Here is an 11916-nt window from a genome sequence, read left to right as displayed (position 1 = left end):
TGGAGATTTCAATACCCTGACTCCAAGAATGGCTAGAACAACTACCCAAAAATTGGCAAAGAAATCAAAGGTTGACAACTATATAAACTAAACACATCTCACAGATATCTATAGAGCACTCCACTCAACAGTAGCAGAATACTCATTCTTCTCAAGGACACATGGAACATTCTTCATGATAGACCACATGCTATGTCATCTAATCAGTCCCAATATATTTTAAAAGAAATCATACAAACAATGTTTTACTATGGCAGCCAAATGAAATGGAAAAGTTCATACAGAAGAAAATTGGGGGAAATTATCAATTTGTGTGGAAATTTAAGAATGCAGTCTTAAACAACCAATGTGTAAAAGAAAAATCAAAAATAAAATTGGGAGAATAAAATTTGGCGCAGCAGTTAAGACATCCCATATCTGAGTGGTGATGTACAAATAGCAGTGCCTGAGTAATCGTTCCAGCTCCACCCCCAACTCCAGCTACCAGCTAATGCATACACCAGGAGGGAGCAGCTCAAGTAGTACCTGTCACCCATGTTGGACATCTAAAGTAAGTTCCTGGCTGCTGGCTTCAGCCTGGACCACCTCTCTCTCTCTCTCTCTCTCTCTCTCTCTCTCTGTGTGTGTGTGTATGTGTGTGTGTGTGTGCGTGTATAACCCCACCCTCCCCTTCTCGGCTTTTCAAGTAAATAAAAAATAATTGTATATGTTTTCTGAAAAAAAAATAGAAAATACTTTGTTTAATAAACATGCAACATACTAACATCTATAGAATGAACCAACGGCAAAGGAAGACCTTTCTCTCTGTCTCTCTCTCTCACTGTCCACTCTGCCTGTCAAAAAAAAAAAAGAATGTAGCCATAGTAGTGCTCAAAGGGAAATTTAGAGTTGTAAATGCTTACATGAAAAAAAGAAGCCTCAAATTAGTTATTTAACTATAAAGATTATATTATTTAAAAATAAAATTAATATAAAAATAGTAGAGAAATTGATGAAACCAAAAATTGTTTCTGTGAAGAGATAAACAAAATTGACAACACTTTAGGAAGACTGATTTTTAAAAAGGAAGAAGTTTCGAATTAATAAAATCATGTATGAAAGAAGAAACATTCTATTAGACATACACAAAAGTAAAAAATTATAAGGGAATATTTAAGAACTGTTCACCAACAAATTAGATAACTTAGATGAAATGGAAAATTCCTAGAAACAAACTACAAATCTGACCTTAAAAAAATTTCAGAATCTGAATAGATTTTAAACAAATAGAGAAATTGAGAAATCAAAAACCTTCCCATAACAAAAGTATTGGACCAAATGGCTTAACTGGAAAATTTGTGAAATATTTAAAGAATAATCAACAACTATTATTCACAAAATCTCCCAAAAGACAAAAAAGACAAGCAATTCCTAATTCATTCTGTGAACCCAATATCACTTTAATAACAACATTAGACAAAGATATCACAATAAAATTACAAACTAACATATCTCATGAATATACACACAAAAATCCTTAACAAAATACTAGCAAACCAAAATAAGCAAAATAAAACAAAAGTGCTGTGAACAAGTAGGATCTATTCCAGGAATGAATATTGATTCAATATGTAAAATTCCATCAATATAATACAATATATTCATAGAATTACAGGTTAAAAGATAAACACACATGATCATTTCAAAAGACAGAGGACAAGAATTTGAAAAAATCCTTCATCCCTTCATGGTAAGAACAAACTGGGAATAGAAAAAGAACTTTTTCAACTAATAAAGATTATATGAAAACCTGAATCCAACATCAAAATTAATAGAAAAAGACTGAAAGTTTCTCATGAGTTGAGGATGACTTGTATTAAACATTTTGCTAGAGGTTCTGATAATTAGATAAGAAAAAGAACTGAAAAGCATCTGGATTGAGAAGGATGGAACAAAAGTATATCTATTAATAAAAACCATGATCTTGTAAGTAAAAATCCTAAAGTATTAATAAAAACTGCTAGAACTAGAAAATTAATTCAGCAGGGTTGCAGGATACAAGGTTAATATGTAAAAACCATGAATATCAGCTGAGGAAGGAAGGAAGGAAGGAAGGAAGGAAGGAAGGAAGGGAGGGAGGGAGGGAGGGAGGGAGGGAGGGAGGGAGGAAAGAAGGAAGGAAGGAAGGAAGGAAGGAATCCTGTGTTTTGCAACTAGAAGGACACACTGGAAACCATTATACTTAGTGAAATAAGCTAGTCCCCAAAAGACAGATAGCATGTTTTCCCTGATCCAAGGTAACTAATAGAGTACCTGAAACATAATGTATTGGAATGAAATATTGTCTCTTCTGTGTGGAACAGTGGTTTTTTTTTTTTTCTTCATACTGTTTGTTGAACTCTTTTATTTAGTGTAGGGTGAACTATATGATCATTAAGTAAATTGAAAATAGATCTTTGTAAAAATTAAGCACGGGGGCCGGCGCTGCGGCTCACTAGGCTAATCCTCCACCAGCGGCGCTGGCACCCCAGGGTTCTAGTCCCGGTCAGGGCGCCAGATTCTGTCCTGGCTTCTCCTCTTCCAGTCCAGCTCTCTGCTGTGGCCTTGGAGTGCAGTGGAGGATGGCCCAGGTCCTTGGGCCCTGCACCCGCATGGGAGACCAGGAGGAAGCACCTGGCTCCTGGCTTCGGATTGGTGCAGCACGCCGGCCATAGCGGCCATTTGGGGGGTGAACCAACGGAAAAAAGAAAGACCTTTCTCTCTGTCTCTCTCTTTCTCACTGTCTAACTCTGCCTGTCCAAAAAAAAAAAAATTAAGCCTGGGAATGTGAGAGGAAGGAAGAGGAAGGATTGGAGCAAGGGTGGGAGGGTGTCATTATGTTCAAATCTGTATATATGAAATGCATGAAACTTCTATAACTTAAATAAAATTTTTAAAATTTAAAAAATAATGAGTATATCTTTTTCAAAGAATGCATGGAAAACACATATTCTTTTAATTTCATTTTTCACACAGCTTTTGAAGTACTCTTGTAATTATTTTATGCTTATTTATTGCTTATTTTTATATATTAAAAAGGTAGAGTAACAGAGACAGAGGGAAATATGGAGAAAGAAAAAGATCTTATTTTTGTTGGTTTACTCCTCAGTGGCTACAACAGCTAGGGTTGGACCCAGCGGAAGCCAGGAGCCAGGAAATCCATCCTGATCTCCTACATGGGTGACAGGGACTCTAGTACTTGAGAAATCATCTACTGCCTCCCGGAAGCTTGGTCAGAAGCAGAGATGTAGTTCAATCCCCTATCTTACATTTTACACAAAAATCCACTCAATGTGGATTAAAGATCTAAATCTACTACCTGACATCATCAAATTATTAGAGAACATCAGGGAAACCCTGCAAGACATTGGGACAGGCAAAGAGTTCTTGGAAATGACCCCAGAGGCACAGGCAGTCAAAGCCAAAATTAACAATTGAGACTACTTCAAATTAAGAAGTACTGCAAAAGAAACACTCAGGAAAGTGAAGAGGCAACAGACAGAATGGGAGAAATTATTTGCAAACTATGCAACTGATAAAGGATTAATAACCAGAATATATAAAGAGATCAAGAAACTCCACAACAACAAAACAAATAACTCAGTTAAGAGATGGGCAAAGGACTTAAACAGACATTTTTCAAAAGAGGAAATCCAAATGGCCAATGGACACATGAAAAAATGCTCAGAATCACTAGCCATCAGGGAAATGCAAATCAAAACCACAATAAGGTTTCACCTCACCCCAATTAGAATGGCTTTCATACAGAAATCAACAAACAACAAATGCTGGAAAGAAGGGTCAGGGCAGGGGGTGGAATACCTCAGAATTCTGAATACAGACCTACCATGTGAGCCAGCCATTTAACTCCTGGGAATTTACCCAAGGGAATTTAAATCAGTAAACAAAAGTGTTATCTGTTGGACTGGCACTGTGGCATAGTAGGTAAAGCCACTGCCTGTGGTGCTGGCATCCCATATGGGCACCAGTTCAGGTCCCAGCTGCTCCACTTCCAACTCAGCTCTTTTTCTATGGCCTGGGAAAGCAGTAGAGGATGGCCCAAGTCCTTGGGCCCCTGCCCCTGCATGGGAGACCCGGAAGAAGCCCCAGGCTCCCAGCTTCAGATTGGCACAGCTCCAGCCTTTGTGGCCAACTTGGGAGTGAACCAGCAGATGGAGGACCTCTTTCTCTCTCTCTCTCTCTCTGCCTCTCCTCTTTCTGTGTAACTCTGACTTCAGATAAAATAAATCTTTTTTTAAAAAAGAGTTATCTACACCTCCATGTTTATTGCAGCTCAATTCACAGCAGCTAAGACATGGAATAAACCTAAATGCCCATCAACTGAAGACTGGATAAAAAACAATAAAATCTGGTCATTTGCAACAAAATGGAGGAATCTGGAAAACATCATGCTGAGTGAAATAAGCCAGTTCTAAAGGGACAAATATCATATGTTCTCCCTGATCCGTGACAACTAACTGAGCACCAAAAATGAAACCTGTTGAAATGAAATGGACACTTAGAGAAACAGTGACTTGATCAGCCCTTGTCCTGACTGTTGATGAACAACTTAATACTTTATCCCTTTCAGTATTTTTTTTTGTTCTACTTAATACTGTTGGTTGAACTCTGTAATTAACACACGATTATTCTTAGGTGTTTAAATTTAACTGAAAAGTGATCTCTGTTAAATATAAGAGTGGGAATAAGAGAGGGAGGAGATGTACAATTTGGGACATGCTCAATCGGACTTGCCCCTAATGGTAGAGTTAGAAACATGCCAGGGGATTCCAATTCAATCCCACCAAGGTGGCATGTACCAATGCCATCTCACTAGTCAAAGCGATCAATTTCTGTTCACAATTGATCATAATGATAGGACTAAGAGTCAAAGGGATCACATAAACAAGACTAGTGTCTGCAAATACTAACCAATAGAATAAAAAGGGAGAGAACGATCCAACATGGGAAGCAGGATACACAGCAGACCCATAGAATGGCAAATGTCCTAAACAGCACTCTGGCCTCAGAATCAGCCCTCAAGGTATTCATATTGGCTGAAGAGCCCATGAGAGTATTTTAGGCATGGAAAGCCAAGACACTCTGGAAAAAAAAAAAAAAAAAAAAAAAAACAAACCTAAATGAAAGATATCTGTTGGTGAGATCCCAGAGGGAAGAATGGGCCATCAAAGAAGGAGGTACCTTTCTCTGAAGGGAGGAGAGAACTTCCACTTTGACTACGACCTTGTCTAAATAAGATCAGAGTCAGCAAACTCAAAAGGCCTCCATAGCCTTGGCAACTAATGACAAGAGCCTAGGGTGATTACTGATGCCATAACCAAGAGTGTCAATTTGTTAAGTCAACAACAGGAGTCACTGTGCACTTACTCCTCATGTAGGATCTCTGTCCTTAATGTGCTGTACATTGAGATTTAACGCTATAACTAGTACTCAAACTGTATTTTACACTTTGTGTTTCTGTGTGGGCGCAAACTGTTGAAATCTTTACTTAATATATGCTAAATTGACCTTCTGTATATAAAGATAATTGAAAGTGAATCTTGATGTGAATGGAAGGGGAGAGGGAGTGGGAGAGGGAAGGGTTGCGGGTGGGAGGGAAGTTATGGGAGGGAAAAAGCCATTGTAATCCATAAGCTGTACTTTGGAAATTTATATTCATTAAATAAAAGTTTAAAAAAAAGAAATTATGAGATATGTATACTATGGAATACTACACAGCAGTAAAAAAGAAATTGGTCATTTGCAACAAAATGGAGGAATCTGGAAAACATCATACTTAGTGAAATAAGCCAGTCCAAAGGGACAAATACTATATGTTCTCCCTGATCTGTGAGAACTAATAGAGCACCTAAAACAAAATCTATAGAAGTGAAATTGACACTTCAAGAAGGGATGACTTGAACTACCCTTGTCTTGACTATCGAAGAACAGTTTTTGTTTTTTGTTTTTTTCATTTTTTTCTTCATACTACTTGTCCATCTCTTTACTTAACATAGAGTTAATCATATGTATATAAAGTCAATTGATGATGGATCTCAGTAAAAAATAAGAATGGGAATAAGAGAGGGAGGATGAAGTTTGTAAATATAAAGCTGTATAGTTCTGCATACATTCCTATAGTCTTACTTCTAAAGGTACAGTTTAAAAACTTGTCACCCAAATCCCATTAAGCTGGGTGGTAAAAATTCCATCTTAAGTGTTAAAGAGATCATATTAAATCTTACCGTGAACATTTAGATAGGATTAAGTGTTAAAGAGATCATATAAATAGGAACAAATGTCTGGTAATAATAATAGATATAATTAAAAAGGAGATAATGTTCCAACATGGGAAGCAGTCCACACAGCAGACTCATAGAATGATAATTGTTTTAAGTAACACTCTGACCTCAGAATCAGCCCTTAAGGCTTCATGGTCTGGCTGAAAAGCCTGTAAGAGCATTTCAGGCATGGAAAGCCAAGACACTATGGCAAAAAATGTTCTACACAAAGAATCTCTGTGAGACCCCAGTGAAAAGAAGTGGTCATCAAAGAAGGATGTACTTTTCTCTGAAGGGAGGAGAGAACTTCCTTTGACTATGGTCTTATCTAAATACTGACAGAGTTTGTGGATTCAAAAGGCTTCCATAGCCTTGGCAGCTCATGTCAAGAGCCTTGGGTGGTCACTGACATCATAAATAAGAGTGTTAATTGTTAAATTAACAACAGGTGTCACGTGCACTAACTTCCCATGCAGGACCTCTGTCCTCAATGAGTTGTATTATGTAAAATTAGTTCTCAACAGGTCTGTGTGTGTGTGCGTGTGTGTGCAAACTGTTGAAATCTTTACTTAGTAGAGAGTTGGTCTTCTGTATACAAAGTTAATTGAAAATGACTCTTAATGGATAATGGTACTGGGAAGGGGAGAGGGAGAAGGAGGAGGGGTACAACTAAAGTTGTACTTATGAAATTTGTACTCCTTTAAAATAAATAAATTTTTAAAAAATAAATATGTGATGCAAAACTGAAAAAATAGAAAAAAGAAATAGGCAAGCCCACAACTCTCATGAATGTCAACATTCTTTTCTTGATTATTGATAGAAATAAGAAGAAAAATTTCAAGATAAATAAGATTTAACACTATCCATCAGTTTGATCCAACTAACATTTATAGACTATTGTATCACATCATCATTTCAAATACACATGAAACATTCATCAAGATAAACAATATGGTAGACTGCTAAATAACTCTCAATAAACTGAACACCAAAAAATAAGTCCAAATAAATTTAGTAAAAATAAAATCATAAAAAGCATGTTCTGGAATCACAGTAGAATTAAAATAAAAATCAATAATAGAAATACACTCAGAGTATTCCTAAATCTATGGAGACTGAATGATATTTTTTCTATATAATCCATAAGTCAAAGTAAAAATCAAAAGGGAACTCTAAAAAACATTTTTAACAATTATTTATTTGCAAGGCATAGTTACAGAGAGAAAGGGAGAGAGAGAGAGAGAGAGAGAGAGAGAGAGAAAGTTTTTCCATCTGCTGGTTCACTCCCAGATAGCCACAATAGCGAGGGCTGAGACAGGCCAAAGCCTGGAGCCAGGAGCTCCTTCCAGAAGAACACTATAAAAAAAATAAAAACTGATTCTACAAGAGAGAATATGAATAGCTCTCATACCAATTTAAAAATGTAATTAGCCTGTAAATAAAATTACAGGCTCAGATGGCTTTACTTCCAAATATTTAAGAAAAATATGAGTAGCTCTTTTAAAAGAAATATTCTAGAAAACAGATGCAAAAGAACTTTTCAAATGATTTTGTGAGGCAAGTCTTTTCCTGTACCAATATGAGACAAAGCAACTTCAAGAAAAGAAAACAAGGCCAATATTTCTCATGTACATAGAAGCAAAAATCTTAATAAAACACAAATTAAATCCAGAAATATATAAAAATTTTATTTGTATGTCATGACCAAGTAGGATTTTCCCAAGAATATAGTATTTGAAAATAAATGAATGTTTCTGCTCTTGGGAAGTGGGTGATGGAATATTGTCTTCACTATTAAGCATGATGTCAGCTATAGATTTTTTACAATTTGGATGCCCTATTTCAGGTTGGGGAAGTTTTCTTCCAGTCTTTTGCAAATAATACAGTTTTATTTGAGATAGAAGAAGTAAAATTGTCTTATTTGCAAAACACATGACTATGTACATAGAAAATACTAAGGATAGCTTTGCACAGTGGCAGTATCGTAGCCAATGAGGTTTATCCGAGGCGTGATTATTGCTAATAGAAAATACTAAGAACAGCCAAAAAAAAAAAACAAACAAACAAAAAAACAAAAAAAAAAAACCAACTATGAAGTAAGGAGTATTTAAGCAAGTTTGCAGGATACAAGATCAATACATGAAAAGTAGTTGTATTTTTATATTCTAGTATAAGCAATCACAAGATGAAATTTAGAAAACAAAACCACTTGCAATACCATGAGTAAATGAAATGCTTAAGGATAAGTTTAATAAAATATGTACACTGAAAATTATGAAAGATTACAGAGAAAAAATAGACCTATTAAATAGGAGATATTGGGAAACTCAAAAGTAGTGTTAAGATATAATTAATTGCCTCCTTTTCAAAACTGATATGATAATTCAATATATTCCTAATAAAAATCCCATCAAGCATTTTTTAAAGGCTAACAGATTGTACTATGTATATGAAAACATTACAGAATAGTGACAAGAATTTTGAAAAAGAACAAAGTTATAAGACTTAACACTATTTATGTCATTATTTAGTTTTATTAATCATAAAGTACACATTGGCCTAAGGATAGACATACAGAACAACAGAAAAGAATAGACAGGATAGTAAAGGGTTGTATAGAGTTCATTTGTTTTTTTTACAAAGGTGCTCAGGTAATTCAATGAGGAAAAGAGAGTTTTTCAATAAACAATACTAGTACAATTGGAAATACATATGAGAAAAATAAAATTAAACCCTAGCTAAAACAAGACACCAAAAAAAAAAAAATCACTCAAACTGGCTGATAGACCTAAATATTAAAATTACAGAGCTTCTAAAGAAAACAAAGCACAAAGTCTCTAAGACTTTGGGGTAGGCAAACATGGACTTGCCTTGCCCATTAAAGTATGAATAAATTATGTCACTTCACGTGGAAGCATGAAGAGTATGACTTACCACACTCCCTTTCCCATGCAATTATTAAAGTGTCACAACAGAGCCTCTGTCATCTTGTGTCCCTGAGTGTACAAGATAAGCAGGGATTCTTTCAATCATTTTTGGTCACGTACAATGAATGAAAATTAAACCTTTGGAAAGTCACCAAGATTTGTATGTACTATGTACATGTAGCATTCTTTGTCACAAGAGCATAATTTAGCTCATTTAGTAATTAATGTATTGATTACACAGTTTATATGCTATTTCTCTTAGCAATGTAGAGTCTTATTGATAATAAAAGTGAAAAGAAATGGAAAAAGCTGACAAATACTCTGAGACTCTCCATCATGCATGAAATCAGAGGTAAGAACTCAATAAAGATGTTTTGTTAAAGGTGACTTGTGCAAAGAAAAATTGATATTACTAAATAGTGACAAAAGAAAGCTATGAAACTGTTCCCAGGGAACCCTGCTCTTGATTTTAAATCTCCATATTCTTATTCTCCATTAAGATGATTTCATTTTAAAAGTTAAGCTCTACTTTTTCACTAAGCCTTACAAAGATTACAAAGAAATGAAGAGCCCAATGCATGCTACTGGCTTAAGAATCGATTAAAGGCCTTACTTCACTTTGGCCTTTAATTCCTAATATTACAATGACATACTCATTTTGTTGATTCAGTGCCTTTGTAGCTGACAAACGAATTAGTGTTTTTGACCATGGACAATTCCCCCCTTTTAACTGTCAAATGAGTTAGAAGCAGAATGCCAACATATCACCATGAAAACTATCAGTTTCCTTCCCAGTGTCTGATCCATATGTCTTCAAAAAATTAACAAATTAATCCAAGCATTTCCTCTCTTTCTCAAAATGCACAAGCTGAGGCTACTTTACAACAACTAGAATAATCCAAATTTGCATGAGAAAATGTTAATTACTGAGTCAAGGGAAAAGTTTGTGATGGGAAGCAGGAAAAAGAAAATTGATGATCTGTGGCCATGACCCTGCATTCAAGTTTACATTTTTATATAAGAGTGGGAATAAGAGAGGGAGGAGATGTACAATTTGGGACATGCTCAATCGGACTTGCCCCTAATGGTAGAGTTAGAAACATGCCAGGGGATTCCAATTCAATCCTATCAAGGTGGCAAGTACCAATGCCATCTCACTAATCAAAGTGATCAGTTTTAGTTCACAATTGATCATAATGATAGGACTAAGAGTCAAAGGGATCACATAAACAAGACTAGTGTCTGCTAACACTAACTGATAGAATTAAAAAGGGAGAGAACGATCCAACATGGGAAGCGGGATACACAGCAGACTCATAGAATGGCAGATGCCCTAACAGCACTCTGGCCTCAGAATCACCCTTAAGGCATTCAGATCTGGCTAAAAAGCCCATGAGAGTTTCTCAGGCATGGAAAGCCAAGACACTCTGGAAAAAACAAACAAACAAACAAACAAACAAAAAAAAAACAAACAAAACCTAAAACCTAAATGAAAGATATCTGTTGGTGAGATCCCAGAGGGAAGAACGGGCCATCAAAGAAGGAGGTACCTTTCTCTGAAGGGAGGAGAGAGCTTCCACTTTGACTAGGGCCTTGTCTAAATAAGATCAGAGTTTGTGAACTCAAGAGGCTTCTATAGCCTTGGCAGCTCATGACAAGAGCCTAGGGTGATTACTGACATCAAATAAGAGTGTCAATTGTTAAATCAACAACAGGAGTCACTGTGCACTTACTCCTCATGTAGGATCTCTGTCCTTAACGTGTTGTAGTATGCAAATTAATGGTAAAACTACTACTCAAACAGTACTTTACACTTTGTGCATCTGTGTGGGTGCAAACTGTTGAAATCTTTACTTAGTATATACTAAGTTGATCTTCTGTATATAAAGATAATTGAAAATGAATCTTAATGAAGAATGGGATGGGAGAGGGAGTAGGAGATGGGATGGTTTGCAGGTGGGAGGGTGGTTATAGGGGGAAAAAGCTGCTAAAATCCAGAAGTTGTACTTTGGAAATTTACATTTATTAAATAAAAGTTTAAAAAGTTTACATTTTTAGGTATGAACCATTACTGACAGATCCAATTTTTTTAAAAATGCATATTCTCTTACCAAATTAGGCCACAGATCTGCTGCCCTGTATACCTATATCCTAGAAATGCCCAATAATATTTCCATTTTGGGTTGGTAACCCAAACTGAAAGTCCCTCAAATACAATTGTAAGCATCTTATCTGACTATATTTATTGGTCAGATCTTTTTAAAATTACCATAAGTACATTCCTCCTTTGTTTAGTATTACTGCTATTCTTATTACTATTTGAGAGACAGGAACAGACAGGGTGCTCCCACCTACTGATTCACTCCCCGATGAATACAACGGTGGAGGGATTGGGCAGTGGAAGGTTGGCAGGGAGAGAACGGATGGCAAGTCAGGAACTCATTTCAGTTGGGTGGCATAAACCCATCCCCCAACTATTTGAGCCACTGCTACTGTCTCCCAGGGTTTGAATTACCAGGAGACAGGAATCTGGAGCTAAGGATTGAACTCAAGCACTCAAATGTGGGTCACGGGCATCCTAACCAAGGGCTTAAGTATTACACCAACACTTACCCCAAAAAAATATTTCTGAGCACATCATAATCATAATATCAAAACCTTTCATAAAGCAACAAGATGTGTTATAGTAC

General features: G+C 36.0%; 1 pseudogene; it reads left to right on the top strand.

Moving 5' to 3' along the window:
• Positions 1-8261: 8261 nt before the first annotated feature.
• On the top strand, positions 8262-8340 carry LOC127490817 (U4 spliceosomal RNA; annotated as a pseudogene).
• The last annotated feature ends 3576 nt before the right edge of the window (positions 8341-11916 follow it).

The sequence above is a fragment of the Oryctolagus cuniculus genome, chromosome 6 (assembly GCF_964237555.1).
Source record: "Oryctolagus cuniculus chromosome 6, mOryCun1.1, whole genome shotgun sequence".
In the NCBI taxonomy this organism is placed as follows: Eukaryota; Metazoa; Chordata; class Mammalia; order Lagomorpha; family Leporidae; genus Oryctolagus; species Oryctolagus cuniculus.
This window is presented reverse-complemented; position numbering and strand designations above follow the sequence as displayed.